Source organism: Giraffa tippelskirchi, chromosome 2 (assembly GCF_054371585.1).
Source record: "Giraffa tippelskirchi isolate mGirTip1 chromosome 2, T2T-mGirTip1v1.2.pri, whole genome shotgun sequence".
NCBI lineage: Eukaryota > Metazoa > Chordata > Mammalia > Artiodactyla > Giraffidae > Giraffa > Giraffa tippelskirchi.
Window position 1 is genome coordinate 230915570 of NC_137276.1, and position 20578 is coordinate 230936147.

Sequence of the window (20578 nt, forward strand, 5' to 3'; positions counted from 1 at the left end):
AGGGGCCAGCGACCTCCACCCCTCTGCCTTCAGGGGAACCCGGGGGTGCCGCTGCTCCTCCGTTCATGGTGTCAACTGAGAAGAACACGTGAAGTAAGAGTTACCAGTTCAGTTTTATTCAGGGACCTACTGACAGACTATTTTCTCAAATCACTGTGGACGGTGACTGCAGCCATGAAATTAAAAGACATTTGCTCTTTGGAAGAAAAGCTATGATAAACCTAGACAGCGTATTAAAAAGCAGAGACATCATTTTGCTGTCAAAGGTCCAACTTGTCAAAGCTATGTTTTTTCCAGTAGTCATGTATGGATGTGAGAGTTGGACTATGAAGAACGCTGAGCGCCAAAGAATTGATGCTTTTGAACTGTGGTGTTGGAGAAGACTCTTGAGAGTCCCTTGGACTGCAAGGAGATCCAACCAGTCCATCCTAAGGGGATCAGTCCTGAATATTCATTGGAAGGACTGTTGTCGAAGCTGAAACTCCAATACTTTGGCCACCTCATGAGAAGAGTTGACTCATTGGAAAAGACCCTGATTCTGGGAAAGATTGAAAGCGAGAGCACAGAAAGCCTCTTCTGTTTTCTGTCCTGAGTTCCTCCCACAGAGCACTTGCAGGTCAGCAACAGCAGTGGCTGAGGACTTCATCCTTGTAGAAGTGTTTGGTAAACAACATTCTTTGTTTTATAATGGACACCACCCTGGGGCAGGTTCTTTATGTTTTGTTTGCACAGATCAGAAGCTTGTGGCTGGGGGCCTTGGACCACAGTTCAGCCTTCAGCATCCTGGCTGGGTGCGGCTGGAGTGAGGGTGAGGTGTCAGCTACCCAAGGGCCAGGGTTGGGGTGCAGGTAGCTTGGAGAGGGCTGGAACAGGCATTTGACCACAACTGAGGATCAGGGAAGAGGCGAAGGACAATTTAAAAATTGGTCAGAATTGCACTGAGGGGATTTTGTTTTTTTGAACCTGAAGATAATTTTTTTAAAAAAATAGCCAAGGTTCTTTGGCTGAGTACTTAATAAATAATCATGTTTTATGGGCTTCAGATATTTTACAATTTAGGCTTAGAAACGTGTGTGTGCTGAGTTATATCTGATTGTCTTGTGACCCCATGGACTGTCAGCCACCAGACTCTTCTGCCAATGGAATTTCCAGGCAAGAATACTGGAGTGGGTTGCCATTTCCTTCTCTAGGGGATCTTCCCGACCCAGGGATGGAACCCACGTTTCTTGCCTCTCCTGCACTATTCTTTGCCTCCTGGCATGTTCGTTGCCAGTAGTGCCATCTGTAAATATGAAAGTGTTAGTCACTCAGCCGTGTCGGACTCCAGGGAATGGCAACCCACTCCAGTATTCTTGCCTGGAGAATTCTATGGATAGAGGAGCATAGTGGGCTATAGTCCAGGGGTTCTCAAAGAGTCGGACACAACTCAGCACCCACACACATGCTTTATAAGTGTAAATTGCAAACTATCTGTCATGATGAGTCAAGGCTTGCAAGTGTGCCCACCTGGGTCCCAGGTCATGCTTTTCCACTGAGCAGACTTGGGACTGAGGCCCAACATCACCACATAGACCAGCATCACAAGGGCAGCGTCAGAATTTTATAACTTGAAAATAAATACGATTGAAGATTAAATATGTAAACCTCGGATTGGGAGGTGATAGCATATTGTCAAAGGGAGCTCCTTGGAGCCTAAAACTACCTCTATGACCTTGACAGCTCAGTCGAGAAAAGCCCACGACTGCTGGGGACCAGCTGATGGTCCATCTGTGATGCTTCCGGTCAAGCTGAGGGGTAACCTGTGTCCTGGGAAAGGTAAGTCTGAGCCTTCTACTAGACAGCATATTAAAAAGCAGAGATGTTACTTTGCCAACAAAGGTCCGTCTAGTCCAAGCTATGGTTTTTCCAATAGTCACGTGTGGATGTGAGAGTTGGACTATAAAGAAACCTGAGCGCCGAAGAACTGATGCTTTTACACTGTTGGAGAAGACTCTTGAGAGTCCCTTGGACTGCAAGGAGATCCAACCAGTCCATCCTAAAGGAGATCAGTCCTGAATATTCATTGGAAGGACTGATGCTGAAGCTGAAACTCCCATACTTTGGCCACCTGATGTGAAGAGCTGACTCATTAGAAAAGACCCTGATGCTGGGAAAGATTGAAGGCAGGAGGAGAAGGGGATGACAGAGGATGAGATGGTTGGATGGCATCACCGACTCCATGGACATGCGTTTGAGTAAACTCTGGGAGTTGGTGATGGACAGGGAGGCCTGGCGTGCTGAGGTCCATGGGGTCGCAAAGAGTCAGACACAACTGAGCTACTGAACTGAACTGAACTGAGCCTTCTCCCCTTTCTTGGACTAACTTTCAACCCTGGTGTGTGACCAAGCTCTCCCAAGCCACTGCGGCTTTAGAATAAAAGACGACTGTGGTGACGAGCCGGGATCTCCCAGGTTGGGCCCATGCCCTGCCCTTACCTGACCCTACCAGGTCCCCTGTCTCCCCAAGACGCCCCCTGTCCCCGCGCACCCTGGCTGCTCTCCAGGAGGACCTGAGAGACTCTGCCCGTTGCCTCCCTGATGGCCGACCCTCAGGTCTGTGGAGCTGAGATAGCAAGCTGCCCTGAGCCCCCAGCGCTCCTGTCCCGGGGCTGCCCTGTCCCCAGGGTGGACGTGGGGAAAGCTCTGCGCACACCCGCTGCAGGACACCTTCCAGGCAGTTCCACCGGTTTGCTGGTTCTCTGACCTGACTTCCAGGCCTCACTGTCCTTGCGAGGAGTTATTTCCTCCTTCCCTTTTGCAAAAACCCCGGGCAGCTGCCTAGGCTGGCCTTTGGGACAGCAGTGTGAGTGCTAAGCCACATTAGACTGTGTTTGATCTCTGGTTAGAGTCTGATTTGGGTGCCCTTGGAGGGCATTTTCTAGAATATTTTTCATGACAAAATGTAAACTAGAATTTAGTTTCTAACTGTGGTAAGGACAAAAAGGCAAGGAGCTTCCCAAACTAGAAGCATTCAGACACTTTTTGAATTCTTATGATAATATACCAAAATCACTTTAATTTACCTTTTGCTGAAAACATTTTATTTCACCACAAATTACTTCACTAATTTGCATCTCTAAAAAATGACAATATTCTGCTTAAACAAACAAAATTAATAATAATACCTTACCGTCTCAAATACTAAGTCTGTAATCAAATTTCCCCATTGCCCCAAAATACATTTCACAGCTGGTTTGTTCAAGCTAGGAGTCAGTCAACGTCGAAACATTGCGTTTAGCTATTCTGTTTCTCAAGTCTCCTTAGGTCCAGAATGGTTTATTCTCTATGTTTTGGGTGATAGGAAAGTTTTCCCCACTCTGATGGGTTTAATAGTTTCATTTTTTACATTAAAATCTTTGATCCATTTGGAATTTATTCTGCTGTGTCTTGTGAGGCAAGGATCCGATTTTGAATTTCTGCAAATGGCTATCTGAGTGTTTCAACATGCTTTATTAAGAAGCCCATCTTTCCCCCATTAATTAAAGATCTCACATGTATTCTTTGTCAAATGGTAACTGTTGTAATTACTTAGGTCTTTTGTACCTTCTAACGTATGACATTAGTTTGTAAGTCCATCCACGCCACAAGCACGGCTGTTTCCATTACAGAAATTTTGGGGCATGTTTTAGTATCTTGTAGCTAATAGAGCCAGTTTAATCTTTCTTTTCATCATGATTTTCCCGGTTATTCTTGCTGCTTTATTTTTTCCTATAGGACTTTTAGAATAAATATATCTAATTTTAGAAGAAAATTCTGTGAATGATAAATTGACTTGGGAATTCTGTGAATGAAAATTTAACTTCTTTTGATGTTGAGTCATCTTATCCAAGAATTTGGTATGTCTTTTCATTGGTTAAATCCACTTTTTCATTGGTCTTTCAGGAGTGTTTTAAAATTTTTTCTCATGTAAGTTTTACACAATTCTTTTAAACTTTACCCTGAGATATTTTTCCTTTTTTGCCTGTACTACAAGTGAAATTTTCTGTTCTAATTAGTTACTATATGAATATATGAAAGCTATTTATTTTATGGTATTTTAATGTTAATTTTATATCTTTACTAAATTCTCTCATTTTTTAGTAGTTTGTTCATGGAGTCTTTTATATTTTTCTAATATTCAATAAGGGCTTCCCTGGTAGCTCAGATGGTAAAGAATCTGCCTGCAACACAAGAGACTCAGATTTAATCCCTGGTTTGGGAAGATCCCCTGGAGAAGGGAATGGAAGCCCACTCCAGTATTCTTGCCCAGACAATTCCATGCACACAGGAGCCCTGGCCGGCTACAGTCCTTGGGGTCACAAAGAATTGGACATGACTGAGCAACAAACACACAGTATGCAATAAAATCATCTGCAAACAGGCATGTTTTATATTTTCCTTCTAGTGATTATCTTTCTGTTGTGATTAGTGATTATCTAATGAGATGCTGAAGCTCCAATACTTTGGCCACCTGATGCCAAGAGCCAACTCATTGGAAAAGACCCTGATGCTGGGAAAGATTAAGGGCAGGAGGAGAAGGGGATGACAGAGGACGAGATGGTTGGATGGCACCACTGATTCAATGGACATGAGTTTGAGCAAGCTCTGGGAGATGGTGAAGGACAGGGAAGCCTGGCGTGCTGCAGTCCGGGGTCGAAAAAAGTTGGATATGACTGAATGCCTGAACAACAACATCTAATAATGTTGACCAATCATTCCAGTGCAGTTACTATCTTACTCCTGACTTCAGTGAGAATGCCTCCAGCGTTGCCTCCTTAAGTAAATGTTCTTTCTCTTTTTGCCTTAAACTTGACTTGCTTTATGATGAGTGCAATTGTACCGGTCATCTCTGGATTAGTGTTTGCATTATATACCTTTTACTCTCCTTTTAATTTCAGTCTTTCTGTATCTTTTTGTTTTCTATATACCTTTTGTCAACAGCATACAGTCAGACTGGATATATTTTTATCTAGTTTGAAAATCTTTTTGTTTTTAATTGGAGCTTCAATCTACTTGGATTTAATATAAGTGCTGATATATTTGGAATTATATATTATTTGGAATTGCATTACATTATCTATTCTTTCTTCCCCCAGTGATTTCTATCTACATGTCATTTTCTTCTTCATTTGGATTGATTGCATATTTTAAAATTATTATTCTATTTTCTCCATCAGTCTAGAAATTATCCAATATTCTACTCATGGTTACCATAGAGATTTAAAAGTGTGACACACATTTATCAAAGGCTAATGTTGTTTAAGCACTTCACCCACTTTCTAGGCAACGCCTGGATCTTAGAATATTTTTAACTGTATGCACTTCTCAATTTACATGATATTATTGTCATATTTGAACTTTATTTTTAGCCCACAGTAAATTTTATTGCTTTTTATGAAGTCAGCTGTCAGTAGGATTTACCCACAGTAAGTCACCCTCTTCATATTCTTCATTCCTTCTTGCATGTCTGAGCATCCAATTAGGACTATTTTCATTCTGCTTGAAGGACACTGTTTAGTTTTTTTTGCAGTCTACTGATAGTGAATTATTTCAATTTTTGATATTTGAAACTGTCTCTTACCTTCATTCTTAAGGGATCTTATTTTTAAATTTTAAATTTTAAACAATTTCAAGATTATTAAAAAGTTACCAGCAGTGTAGAAAGTTCTCGTTTACTCTCCATCCAAGTTTCCTCTAAAATATATATGTTCTTTAGCTATAATACAATTTTGAAAATAAGGAGATTAACATTGATACTATACTATGTCCCACTGATGTTTTTCCTGGACCAGGATCCAGTCTAGGATCATACATTGCATTTAGCTGTCATATGTCTCTCTCTCTCTCTTTTTTTTTGACCTCCCCATGCAGCATGTGGGATCTTAGTTCCCCACCCAGGGATCATACCGGCACCCCCGGCATTGGAAGCACGGGGTCTTAACCCCTGGACCACCAGGGAGGCCCAGCTGTCATGTCTTTAGTCTCCTTTACTCTAGGACAATTCTCTAGTCTTTATCTTTTAGGACCTTCACACATTTGGAGAGTTGGACACAACTGAGTGACTGAAATGAACTGAACTTTGAAACTATATGTATTCATTACTTTAGTCAGTCACTCAGTCATGTCCAACTCTTTGTGACCCCGTGGACTGCAGCACGCCAGGCCTCCATGTCCATCACCAACTCCCGGAGCTTACTCAAATGTCCATCGCGTCGGTGATGCCATCAAAGTATCTCTTCCTCTGTCATCCCCTTCTCCTCCCGCCTTCAATCTTTCCCAGCATCAGGTATTTTCCAATGAGTCAGTTCTTCCCATTTGGTGGCCAAAGTATTGGAGTTTCAGCTTCAGCATCAGTCCTTCCAATGAATATTCAGGACTGATCTCCTTTAGGATGGACTGGTTGGATCTCCTTGCAGTCCAAGGGACTCTCAAGAGTCTTCCAACACCACAGTTCAAAAGCATCTATTTTTCGGGGCTCTGCTTTCTTTATAATTCATTACCTAACACTACATAACAAGCTATCCCTAAAGTTAGTGGCTTTAAAATAATAATCATTTATCATCTCCGTTTCCTTGGGTGAGGAATTTGGGAGCAACTCAATGGGACAGTTTGGCGTGGGGTCACTAAAGCTGTGGTTGTAGTCAAGAATGTCCATCAGGGCTGCAGTCATCTGAAGGTTCAACTCAGGTGGCGAGCCTCCTGCCAGTATGTATCTCCCCTCCAGACTGTTGATAAGAGGCATGAAGGACTCACTAAATTCAGGCAGGAGCCTCCTTTCCCCACCATGGGGGTCTCTCCATGTGTTTCCAAAGCATCCACATGATCTAGCACCCAGCTTCCACCAAGTCCAGTAAGCCGAGAGCTTTAGGAGGAAGCTGCTAAGATGCCTTATATCTCATCACTCTGTCATCTCCTCCCTGTCTTATTGGTTATCCCTAAATGGGGAGGGATCTGCACAGCACCCTGAGTACCAGGACCTGGGGATCACTGACGGCCATCTCCATGGCCCTTGGTTCCTCTGGGCTTTGACACCACCTTGTTAGTCATCCTTCCTTTTCCCTGAGAGACAGCTGATGTCTGCCTCAGAATTGTCTTCTTAGCCTGTGTGTCAGTCAGTGTCCGTCCAGAACACAGAAACCACACAGACGTCTGTACAGGGAAAGCTTAGTAAAAGGAAATGGGATCTGGAGTACTGCGGAAAGTATTCTTGCCTGGAGAATCCCATGGACAGAAGAGCCTGGCGCAATCAGCTAAGAGGATGCTGGAGAATACAGGCACAGGGACTTCCCTGCTGATCCAGTGGTTACGATTCCATGCCCCCAGTGCAGGGACATGGGCTCGCTCCCTGCTCCAGGCACTAAGATCCTCCACGCGTAGTGCAGCCAGCCACAGCAACAAGAGCGCAGAGGCGCAGCTGGTGAAGGCAGCAGGCACCGCGCCTGGGGCTGAGACCAGTCTCTTCAGGAGTGAGCTCCAGACCTCAGTGGAGAGGGGTTCATTCCCAGCAGGACTTGCTTGAAACGCACCCTCCAAAAGGAGACACCACATCTCTGAACTCCACATGCTGCCTCAAGAGATGCCACAGAGCCCTGCAGGAGGAGGTGTTTGGCTGGTGGCTGGCAGCCCTCTCGATTGAAGGCACCACTGCCAAGGGTGGAGGGGGTGTGTTTGTGGCCCTGGGCTCCCTGCTGCCTCATTTGGGAGGGGAGTCAAGAAACAAGCAGGCCAAACAGGGTTGGCACAGTGCTTCCACGTCTGTGGATGAGGCAGTGGGACCTCGTTCTTACGAAGTGTGACTATCATCGGCCTCACCCCGGGTGGGCCCCTCCCCTCTGCCCCTCCAACCCGGACTCTCTTGTTCTGCAGCCAGTCACCTCCCCACCCTGTGCTCAGGGCGCAGAGGGTACCGAGCATCCTTCCTGAAAACTCAAAAGACTTGCTGCCTTTGGTTCAACACAGACCAGACTTGCAGCTGGTTCGCCTTTGAAGGGAAGGTGAGGATGCGCCTTCAGGAGTGTGGTGACCAGGGACAAGGCTGTTGGAAAGGGGAAATTGAGGAATTGAGTTCTGCGAGTTTGGCCTTTTATTTGCTTCCGTCCTCAAAAGTACTAGCCATTTATAGGTTCAGGCTAATAATTCTGTTTAGTACAGGCAAGAAGAAGGATTTGGGGCCTGCGGTCAGAGGTTGTCAGTGGAGTGAGATGGACTTTATAACAGCCACGTGGGAAGAAGGAGCAGAAGCACCAGGACATAAAGGGGAGAGACATCAAACGTGAGACTTGTTCAAATGTTTGAATTATAATTTGAAAATATAAGTGGCTTTTTCAAATCGAGGGAGTAAGTCAAGTCTGACAAGGGGAAGAAATACTAAGAAGAGCAATAAAAATAAGGGTCTTTGGTATTAAGAACGCTTCTTTCATTCGGGTTTACGTGGTGGCTCAGTGGTGAAGAATCTGCCTGCAATGCAGGAGACCCAGGAGCCACGGGTTCGATCCCTGGGTTGGGAAGATGCCCTAAAGAAGGAAATGGCAACCCACTCCAGTATTCTTGCCTGGGAAATCCCACGAACAGAGGAGCCTGGCGGGCTACAGTCCATGGGGTCACAAAGAGTCGGACAATTTTTAGTGACTAAACAGCAACAACAGCTTTCATTTGATATGTGTTAGGTAGGCTCTGGGAGGTTTCAAGTCATTGTAAAGCTAAAATGCTTTGGCGTTTCCTTCAGGACCCGGCGTTTCTTTGAGAGGTGGGGTGCCCGGGTGCCTCAAACGCACAGTCCGGCATGGTAGCTGCAACATGCATGTTATTAAGGAGAGTTCAATATTTATTTATAGTCATTATTTTTAAGTAAAATACACAGAGTGAAATGATCAAATATTAAATACATATTTAATGAGTTTCGACAAATGCGTACAGCTGTGTAACCAAACACCTGTCAAGTTATGCAAATGACCATCATTCCGGGAAGGCCCTTGATTACCCCCACTCATCAGCCCCTCCCTATGGTCCCCAGAGGGAGCTATTGTTGTAATGTTACACTACACATGAACTTGACCTCTTCTCAAACCTCACATAATGGAATAATACATCGTATACTTCTTTTTAATTACATTTTCTTTCACTCAACATAGTACACTTTAATAGCTTTATTGAACTGTAGAAGGCAATGGCACCCCACTCCAGTACTCTTGCCTGGAGAATCCCAGGGACAGAGGAGCCTGGTGGGCTGCCGCCTATGCGGTCACTAAGAGTCGGACACGACTGAACGACTTCACTTTCACTTTTCACTTTCAAGTACTGGAGAAGGAAATGGCACCCCACTCCAGTGTTTTTGCCTGGAGAATCCCAGGGATGGGGGAGCCTGGTGGGCTGCCGTCTATGGGGTCACATGGAGTCGGACACAACTGAAGCGACTTAGCAGCAGCAGCAGCAGTTTTCCTTTAGCATGAATTTCACTGATTTTTAAAATAATTTAACTTCTTTACTTTTGGTGGTGCTGAGTCTTTGTTGCTGCGCAGGCTTTTCTTTAGTTGGCGTGACCAGGGGCCTCAAGTGTTGATAATCTATCTGAAGTACAAGCGACTCTTTGTGGTGGTCGGTGGGCTTCCCAGGTGGGGGCGGACAGGCTCTGGGGAGTTTGGGCTTCAGTCGTTGCTGCAGGTGGGCTCCGTATATGCAGTTCCCGGGTTCTAGAGCACAGGCTCGATAGTTGGGGCTCGTGGGCTTAGTTACTCTGCAGCATCTGGGATCTTCCTGGATCAGGGAGGAAACCGTGACTCCCACATGGGCAGGTGGATTCTTGACCACTGAGCCACCAAGGAAGCCCGAATTTCACTGATTTTACATGTATAGTTTGATGAATCAGTAAATTCAGAATCCAGTCTTAGAACACTTCCGTCACCCCAAAAGTTCCCTCTTTGCCAATTTGCAACCCTTCCCTCCTTTTCTTCCAGTCAACTACTGGTCTTCTTTCTGTCTCTGTAGTTTTCCCTTTCTAGAAATTTTACATACATGGAATCATATAATATATAGACATGTGTCTGGATTCTTCCACTGAACTTTTTTTAAGATCACTGTACCTTTTCTTATATGATTTCAAAATCATAGCTGCATTTTATTTTTATTTTGCTGTATGTCTTTTATTTATCTATTTTTTTTTCTGTTGAAACATAGTTGACTTATAATGTTGTATTGGTTTCAGGTGTATTGCATACTGAGTCAGTATTTTTGCAGATTTATGCTCCATGATGGGTTATTACAAGATAATGGGTAAACTTCCCTGTGTTACACAGTATATCTCTGTTGCTTAACCTCTTAAGTGGTTTTAATGTTCATTCAAGTTGCTACACATATTGGTAGGTAATTCCTTTTATTGCTAAGTAGTATTCTGTTTATAGCTATACCAAATTTTAGTTGTTCCTTCATTAGTTGATGGATTTGGCTATTATGAATGTTGCTGTGAACATTTGTGTGCATGTCTTTGTGTGGACATATATTTTCATTTCTTATGGGAAATGGAGTATAATTGCTAGGTCATTTGATAAATAATATTTCAGGAAATTGCCAGGTGGTCTTTGAAAGTAGCTGTGCACTTTACATTCCCACCAGCAGTTTATGAAGATCCCAGTTTCACCTCCTCACTAACGTTTGAAATTTTTAGTCCTTTGATTCTAGCTATTCCACTAGGCATATGATAGTATCTTACTGTCGTTTAATTTGATGCCTAATGATGTAGAACAACTTTTCAAGTACTTATTTGCCATTTGTATACCTTCTTTGGTGCAGTGTCTATTAAACTTTTTAATGGATTGACTTTATTTTTTTTGACGACACCTCACAGCTCGTGGGATCTTAGTTCCCCGAACAGGAATAGAACCTGTGCCCTCAGCAGTGAACCTGTGAAGTCTTAGCCACTGGAACGCCAGGGAATTTTTAGTTTCTTATAAAGCATTCACCTCCAAAATGACCAAGCAATTCCACTAGTAAATATTTAGTAAATATTTACTAAAAAAATTTGGTAAATATGGAAAACATATGTCCACTAAAATAGTCATACAAGTGCCAGAGTCCTGCTCTAGCTGGTCCAGGGGTTCCCTCAGGATGGACGGCGTCGGCGAAAGGAAGAGAAGACACAGCGAGTCTCAGCGTCTCCTAGCTTTATTTTTTCTAAGGCAGCTTTTATATCTTTAGTTGTACATAGAGGAAAATGTAAAATGTAGAGTCATGCTAAATCAGCTCAACGGGTCAGCAGTTTTTTGACCCTTATCGAAACCAGGATACCGTTTGTATATCTTAAAAAAGTTTCATGTTGTTTATATCATCTTCTGGCCTGGAGGCCTGTTAACATCTTGTGACTCTTTATTGATAAGTGTTGATCAGCCAGAACACTTTTTAAACGTATTCTTGTATCAGGCACAGAACGTACCAGAGCTACATTTTTTAAAGAATACAGGCACAGTAGATTATGACAAAGAAAGAATTCATCAACTCAAAAGTTTCAAAGTAAAACCTGTTTTCTGTAATCTATCTTACACCTTGAGCCTAACTGAAAAGAATGTGGTCCCATAAAGTCTTGGTACAGCAAGCTGAAACAATGTAGCACAAAGGTCAGTTCTTAGCAGAAATCACCAGCTAAATTAACAATTGTCTTATTATTTGTATTAAAGCTAAACTTTTATTCATATAAGTCTTTAACTATTACACTTTCATTATACAGGCTAAACACGTTAAGAGCAAAAACATAGCAAGTAAATATAGACTGAATAACAGTTTCATAAAATAATATTTCTTATGTTTTTCAGTAGGCTTTTTTCCCCCACGAAGGATTCCATGTCCATTGGGACTTTTATGTGTTCAGACTCTCAATGATGTTTATTGTTGAGGAGTAGTCATGTATACTAGTTCTAAAGGTATAGGCACATTTGTCAAGCAAACTAAGATGCTAGCAAAAGGAGCTTAGATTAAAATACTCTTTTTTATGAATAATCTTATAGAATGCCACCATTCGGGGGGCATGTTGATTAGAGTTTTAAATTGACCTGGTTAGGAAAGGATCAGGGGAGGCCTTCTGCCTAAGTCACAGAAATTAGGGAGCAGTCTATTATAGCAAGCATCAGAAAGATATCATCTTTAAGGTGAGCACCAAGGCAGCTTATCAAAATCCCTGAGGCCTGAGTTGCCTTGCTCATCAGGTCTCCTCCTCATGACCTTGTCATGGGTGGGATCTCGTGTGTTGGCTCCCGGCATACAAGGATCCTCATAACAGATTGAACCCAGGTCTCCCACATTGCAGGCAGATACTTTACCATCTGAGCCACCAGGGAAGCCCAAATTAGTTGCTCAGTCATGTCTGACTCTTTGCAACCCCGTGGACTGTAGCCTGCCAGACTCCTCTGTCTATGGGATTCTCCAGGCAAAAACAGTGGAGTGGGTTGCCATTCCCTTCTCCAGGATATCTTCCTGGCCCAGGGATCGAACTCGAGTCTCCTGCATGGCAGGCAGATTCTTTACTGTTTGAGCCACCAGGGAAGCCCTATTTCTTCTAGTGAAAATGTATAAACAACCTGCATTCCAAGCCTAGGAGAGTGGACTGTGACGTATTCCTGCAGCAGAATGCTACTCAATGACAGAAGTGAGAAAACTCCTGATACGTGAAGCCGTACGCATCTAGAGAGCGTTACGTTGAGTGAAACAAGTGAGATGCAAAAGAAGACACACTATTGATATGATGTTCTAGGATATGACAGACTAGTCGACGCCAGTAGAAACCACGACAGTGGTTTTCTCTGGGGCAGAAAGATTTAATAGGAAGGATGTGAGCAAACTTCCTGTGGTGATTAAAGTGCTCTGTTCTACTACAGGAGCAAAAGTTCCACAGGTGTATCGAGTTGTCAAAACTCATCCATTGGTATACTGAGGATCTGTTCATTTCACTTCATGGGAATTTTATCTTAACCAAATAGAAGGAAAAGGAATAAAAACTAAATGAACAGACCTAACACATTTTGATTGAGGCTTTTGAACTGTGGTGTTGGAGAAGACTCTTGAGAGTCCCTTGGACTGCAAGGAGATCCAACCCATCCATCCTAAAGGAGATCAGTCCTGAATATTCATTGGGAGGACTGATACTGAAGCTGAAACTCCAATACTTGGGCCACCTGATGCGAAGAGCTGGCTCACTGGAAAAGACCCTGAGGCTGGGAAAGATTGAGGGCAGGAGGAGAAGGGGACAACAGCGTGAGATGGTTGGATGGCATCACCGACTCAATGGACATGAGTTTGAGCAAACTCTGGGAGATAGTGAAGGACAGGGAGGCCTGGCGTGCTGCAGTCCATGGAGTCACAAAGAGTCGGACATGACTGAGTGACTGAAATGAACTGAACTGAACACATTTAAAAAAGATGAAAAGTCTCAAATGTACAGTCCTTGGTAAGGCCATCTTTGAGATGCAAGGGGCACCAAAAATACTTTTCAAAAAGCAAGACCACTGAATTATACAATGATAATGGAAGGAAGAAGAAGTTATTTTGAAAAAAAAATTAGGGCTATGAGTAGTTTCTGAGAAAGGTTTACGAAGGTCAAAAGTCTCCAGTCAACCACAGTGCATTCACACTACTGACTTCAGACATGTAATAAAGTGCAAAGGGTGCTCACATTACTTATATTTATTATAGAATTACCCAACAAGACAAACATAAAATGGATGTATCTAAACTTTTCTGTTTTTTTTAACTGCACACCCTTTTCTTTGAGGCAGCATCAAGACTCCAAAGTAACTTAACCTTCAGGTGGACGTTACAGAGTCTCTTTCCAGGATGGCTTTGTATCAGATTGGATGCCGGGGGTGGGATCCTGTCTCTGGACTCTCCTCAAAGATCCAGAGGTTCCAATCAAAGACTAGACCTACACGTGTCCAGAGAGAACAGGGACCACAGCCTTCTCGCCTGGGAGCAAGTGCTAAGGGGCTCATCAGATTTGATGCTCAGTCAACCCCAGTCTGCTGGTTGTGGGCATGATTCCTGCTGACCCTGGCCCTGCTTTCCCCAGCCATCTTTGTTGTTGTTGTTCACTCGCCAAGTTGTGTCTGACTCTTCGAGACCCCATGGACTGCAGCACGCCAGGCTTCCCTGTCCTTCCCCATCTTCCGGACTTTGCCCAAGTTCATGTCCATTGAATCTGTGATGCCATCCAACCATCTCATCCTCTGTCACCCCCTTCTCCTCCTGCCTTCAATCTTTTCCAGCATCAGGATCTTTTCCAATGTGTTGGCTCTTGGCGTCAAGTGACCTAAGTATTGGAGCTTCAGCATCGGTCTTTCTAAAGAGTATTCAGGGTTGATTTCCTTTAAGATTGACTGGTTTGAACTCCTTGCAGTCTAAGGGACTCTCAAGAGTCTTCCCCAATACCACAGTTCAAAAGCATCAGTTCTTCGGTGCTCAGCTTTGTTTATGGTCCAACTCTCACATCCGTACATGACTACTGGAAAGATCATAGCTTTGACTAGACAGACCTTTGTTGGCAAAGTGATATTTTCGCTCTTTAACACACTGTCTAGGTTTGTCATAGCATTCCTGCCAAGAAGCAATCATCTTCTAATTTCATGGCTGCAGTCACTGTCCCTAGCCACCGACTTGTAGCCAACTCCATATCCTGAGAGCTGGGATTGCCTTCCCTGGAGGTAGGCAGCTCTTGCAGTTGGTGCCCATCAGGGGCTGTGGCTGGAACTGAGACTTTGAGTCTTAGCCCATACACACTCCACACCTGCAGTGATGTCCTCGTATTACTATTCCACAATCAAACTGAGCAAAGACCCCGCAGCCCTGGCAGCTCACCCTGAGAAGTGCCCCTGGGGTGTGGCCAAAGATCAGGGAGGAAAAGCCTACGGAAGGAAAGATAGTGGCCTCTGGCTGCGAGGACAGCCTGGCATGTCTGCCGGAAGGGGCCCTGGGAAAGCAGGACCCTCACCCTGGGGTTTGCGACTTTCGTGGCCCTGTGAGAGGTGTGTGTCCTGCCTGCCTTTCAGAGAGGGGAGGAGAGTGACATAGGCTTGCAGCATGCTAAGTCGCTAAGTCATGTCTGACTCTTTGTGACGCCATGGACTGTAGCCCCCCAGGCTCCTCTGTCCTTGGGATTCTCCAGGCAAGAGTACTGGAGTAGGTTGCCATGCCCTCCTGCCAGGGATCTTCCCAACCCAGGGATCGAGCCTGCATCTCTCATGTCTCCTGCATTGGCAGGTGGATTCTTTACCTGCTGAGCCATCAGGAAAGTTCCTGGTTCACACACTTTGTCTCATTAACCTTCAGAACAATCTAGGGAGATACGTGGGCTAATTCCCGCTCCACAGATGAGGAGCCCAGAGTGATGGAGTGGCTGGTCCTGGATCATACAGCCAGGCTCCACCCAGGCTGGGGAACCGTGCGAGCATGGGTCCCGGGGCCACCCTGTGTTGTCCCAGGGCCCAGGGGAACCTGGCCTGAGAAGGCTATGGATCTGATGGGAGCTTCCCGAACTACTCCAGCATGAACATCTTCCAGAAGGATTCCCCACTGGGCAATGAGGCAAGAAATTTACGGCTCTGCCTGATTAATGGGCCAGGCAGTTAAGAGTTCTCTGCCAAGCTGTGAGCATAATTTAAGGAACCGAGGCAGGAGGAAAAACCCATAACTCACATCCTTTAAGGGCTCTTAGAACAAGAGACACGTTGGAACATTGAAAACGTCTTTGCTCCTCGGGTCAAAGAAGACCAGTGTGTTTCTGGGTGTTTCGGTCAAAGAACAGGGAGTCCAGATGAATGCACGTGGCAGAACAAATGAGGAAAATAGTTCCAGGTTGTAAATTTCTGCTTGATGTTTCCTTCATTATATTCTGACCGGCTTTGGTATTTGTTCAACCACATCCTCACTCTTCACGCCTCTCCCCACACCTTGTAAATGCTACCCTCTTAGCCGAGTAATTTTTCATTGACTAGAGTTGAAACGCTGCCAGGAAAGTGGCTTTGGGGATCTTAGATGTGGAGAGACAGCAGGCAGAGTGGAAGAGTCCCGGGATGGGAATAATTTGAGTCCTGGGTCCTCTTAAACTACGTGATTTTGGAGGGGGGCACTTCATCTGTCTGGACCTCAGTTTCCTTTTCTGTAAAGTAGAGAGTTTGGGCCCATCCCCCTCTTCAGTTTGAAAGTCCTATGAATTTCTCCCAGGCATGACAACCCACAGTATTTTCATCATTCAGCATCTGGAATATTAACACTTGCCCTCTGCTAAAACCCCAGAGCATCTTATCTCTGTGTTAAAAAGTGACATGTATTCCTTTTTATCTCAACTTCTAGTTATCTGTGGGTATTTTCTTTTCTTTTCCTCTCCCCACCTGGACTCAGAGTGCTTTGGGCAAGCTATGTTTTTCCTCCTTGAACCCCTCCCAGCCCCTGCATGGCAGCCTGTCGCCCAGTAACCCGCTGGTGTGAATGAAAATGAATGAATGAGTGGAAACAGCCTCTACTCACTATTTGTCCTGAGACTGGGTGACTTTGAAACTGACAGAACGCATCTCGGTTCTTGGTAGAGTGTAGGTTCCTCTGTTTCGACGCAGAAAGAATTCAGCAAGAGGCAGAGTGAAGGTAAGGAAAAAGTTCATTCACATAGGATGCTTGTAAGGGATCCAAGTGGGTGGGCAAGGGAGTGCCATGACCAGAACTTAGTGGGGCTACAGTTTTATTTGTTGTTGTTCCGTCAGTCAGTTGTGTCTGACCCTTTTCAACCCCATGGACTGCAGCATGCCAGGCTTCCCTGTCCATCACCAACTCCCGGAGTTTACTCAAACTCATGTCCATTGAGTGGGTGATGCCACCCAACCATCTCATCCTCTGTCGTCCCCTTCTCCTCCTGCCTTCAATCTTTCCCAGCATCAGGGTGTTTTCTAATGAGTCAGCTCTTTGCATCAGGTGGCAAAAGTATTGTAGCTTCAGCTTTAGCACCAGGCCTTCCAATGACTATTCAGGGTTGATTTCCTTTAGAATTGACTGGTTTGATCTCCTTGCAGTCCAAGGCAATCTTAAGAGTCTCCTCCAGCACACAGTTCAAAAGCATCAGTTCTTTATGGTCCAACTCTTACATCCTTACATGACTACTGGAAAAACCATAGCTTTGATGATACGGACCTTTGTTGGCAAAGTGATGTCTCTGCTTTTTAATACAATGTCTATGTGATAGCTTTTCTTCCAAAGAGCAAGTGTCTTTTAATTTCATGGCTGCAGTCACCGTCTGCAGTGATTTTGGAGCCCAAGAAAATAAAGTGTGTCCCCGTTTCCATTTTTCCCATCTATTTGCCATGAAGTGATGGGGCTTCCCAGGTGGCTCTAGTGGTAAAGAACGTAGCTGCCAATGCAGGAACTGTAAGAGATGTGGGTTTGATACCTGAATGGGGAAAATCCCCTGGAGGAGGGCATGGCAACCCACTCCAGTACTCTGGCCTGGAGAATCCCATGGACAGAGGAGCCTGGAGGGCTGCAGTCCACGGGGTGGCAACGAGTCAGACACGACTGAGCGACGGAACACAATGGGACCAGATGCCATGATCCCAGTTTTTTTGGATGTTGAGTTTTAAGCCAGCTTTTTCACTCTCCTCTTTCACCTTCATCAAGAGGCTGTTAGTTCCTCTTCACTCTCTGCCATCCTTGTGGTGTCATCTGCATATCTGAGGTTATTGATATTTCTCCTGGCACAGTTTTATAATCAAAGGAAAAGCAAGGGCAGGGGGAGAAGACCACCTTCCTCCTCCTTCTTGAGTGGATGTCAGGCTTCCATCAGCAGCTCCTCCTCCACGTTGGGTGGGGGCATTTTCTTACCCTTATGTGGTCAAAGTAGGACTTGTCATGTTGCTACTCAAATCAGCAGCAGGGTGGTATATAGTAAAAATGGCAAGTCATCTCAGGTTTTAATATAATGTCACCTTTTCCTTGTATTTTTATTTTTAGTGTGTGCAGAGGAGCGCGTCCTAGGAATCATTAACTTACAGAGCTCACCGGGCAGGATGTGGGTCTCATGTCACTGTTGTTTTATTGTTTGGGGGCATGTCCCATGCTTATGTTTCACGGTTTTGTTGCTAAGCAAAGCCTGCTCGGTTTTGCGGTTAAGCACACTGGCTTCCTTGAGTGATCATTAACTTACAGATCTCCCATACTTTTCTCTCTACTCACAATCCCCTAGGGGATGATTTAATCATCTACTTTGTCTCTTTAACACTCTGTCCCTATCAACTTGATTTGCTTAAAAAAAAGTACATCCTTTCTATTTGATAAATTTTAACATGTGTTTCAAAATGCAGGGTTAGAAGTACATTTTATTTTTGTAAGATACCCATAGACAAGAGGAGCCTGGAGAGCTACAGCCCAAGGGGTCACAAAGAGTTGGACACGACTGAGGACACACACACACTCTTATTTTAGAAGACTCTTATTAAAATGAGTCTTTTTGATACCAGACTTTAAATCAAAGCACCCTGTTTTTCAAGTTTTCTGGAAGACATTGCTTCAGAAATTTCATCATGGCTGCTCTCTCCTCTCTGTCTCAAACTGATCACGTGAATTATTTTTGAGCAATAATTCCCCCGTCCCTGTAGACATGCTACACCCACAGGTGTTGGGCCTGAACAGGTTGGCTGGCTTTGCCAATGGAATATCAGCAAATGTGATGCAAGCAGAAGTCCTGAATGCTTCTCCTCCCTGGGGCTCCTGCTGCTTATCAGGACAAGAACTAGGGGAAGAGAGCAGAACCCACGCTGCAGCCTAGGTCCCCCTGACCTCGAGCACCTTGCAGCACCACCTAAAAGTCAACACGATACGGAGCGCTGGGTGTTGAGCAACAATGTTGCAGCAACAGTTAACCTGGGGGACAGACTGAAGGCATGGTGGAGTAATCACAGTTCAGGCATATAAAAAAGGAGCTGTCTGGCCTCAGACACGTCCCTGCCCCCCTGAGAACTTGAACTTTCTGTGAACTGTACCAAACTCAAGAACCTCATCAGCTACTTTTAAAACAACCCCTGCTAGTTGCAACCTTGTGGTCTCAAGGATGTTCCCCCTTGTAACTATGTACCCATCTTGGACCCCAACCAGTCCTTCCTGGTGGTTCCCGTTATAACGCTTGATAAACAACTCACGCGGCTAACAGGGGTCTTGCAGTCTTTGCCTTTGTGAGCTTTCTCAATTTTGCAGTCCTGTGGATTACAATTCAGGTGCTTCTGCCATCTGTGTCTCCTGGCTGCAGTCCTAACAAACTCCAAATAAACACCTCTTTATTTCAATCAGATCCCCGTTGCTGAAATTTTGGTTAACAGCCAATACTTGCGATGGATTCAATGGACATGAATTTGAGCAAACTCTGGGAGATAGTGCAAGACAGAGGGGCCTGGTGTGCTGCAATCCATACGGTTGCAAAGAGTCGGGCGCAACTTAGCAACTGAATGACAACAATGGTTTGCTTTCCCCCAAACTCTCCTTCATGCCAGTCTTTGTGCCTCTGGGGACAGACCAAGAAGCCCTGCTCCGATGTCTGTTTTTGATAGGTATGGGTCCATCAAGCAGGAGTTTCAGGTCTGCATTCTGAGAACTGAGCATCTCTGATCCTCTATTATTGTGTCCATATTTAATTTGCTGTCCTGTACATTTGGAGTATAATTCCTGGGTCAGGAAGGTCCCCTGGAGAAGGAAATTGCCACCCATTCAATATTCTTGCCTGGAGAATTCCATAGAGGAGCCTGGCAGGCTACAGTCCATGGAATTACAAGGAGTTGGACACGACTGAGCAAGTAACACTAGCACTCTAAAGAGTCTTTACTTGATTTACTAACTTTTCTAAAAATTAATACTTATATATCATCACATTTTATGAAATCAGACGTTCCAGGTTGCTCTTCCAGGTTTCTGGGTCATGTGGCAAGTGGGATCTTAGTTCCCTGGCCAGGGGTCAAACTGGTGCCCCCTGCACTGGGAACGTGGAATCCTAACCACTCACTAGACTGCCAAGGAAGTCCTGTTCTTTCTAATTAGATGAATGGCTGAAATAAACATTTTAAATAGGATTAAAAAATTAAACATGACTTAAAATAAGGGTATTGTTATTACTGAAATGAAGTGAAATCACATTACATACAATTAACCGATTTAAAGAAGGGCATTAGTCTATTTTTTTTTTTTACATCCCCTCCTTTCACAAACAGAAACCTTTGTTTCTCTCCCCATTATTAGCTATGTGATTTGATGAGTTTAAAACCCATCCCCAGCTCCAGGAAAGGATCCCCATCAGTGCTCCCATTTCATTTAGTTTATGTTTCCCAGTTTCTCCATCTCTTCTTTTTTTTTTTTTATGTTTTTTCTCAAGACTTGATCAAGCATAGTAAAAAAAGCTTTCATATACCTATATATAAATAATATGTATAATATGTATTTTAGAAAGCTTATGAATTTTTGCCTAACTAAAAAACTGATGACATTTGGAGCCCACCTGTTTGACTCAGTGTGACTAGAATGCTAGATTTCTAATTAAAGAGCACAGATGTGCAACAAG